The following is a 220-nucleotide window of genomic DNA, read 5'->3' on the forward strand; positions in this document are numbered from 1 at the left end:
TTATGCATGTACGTTTTGTGATTTTTTTTTTCGTTTTTGTAACTCGCTTTCTTTTTGTTATTCTCTATTACTCTGTGCTTCTTTGTTTCTTCACGTGTGTATTTTTCTCTTCTTCTCTGTTCTTCAGTGTTTGTTTGTTTGTCTTCCCCTGTTTGTCTATCTCTCTGCCCCCGCTCTTTGTCTGGCCTTCAGCGTTTCTATCTTCTTTCTTCCCTCCCTC

The sequence above is a fragment of the Penaeus monodon genome, chromosome 19, assembly GCF_015228065.2.
Source record: "Penaeus monodon isolate SGIC_2016 chromosome 19, NSTDA_Pmon_1, whole genome shotgun sequence".
Taxonomy (NCBI): domain Eukaryota; kingdom Metazoa; phylum Arthropoda; class Malacostraca; order Decapoda; family Penaeidae; genus Penaeus; species Penaeus monodon.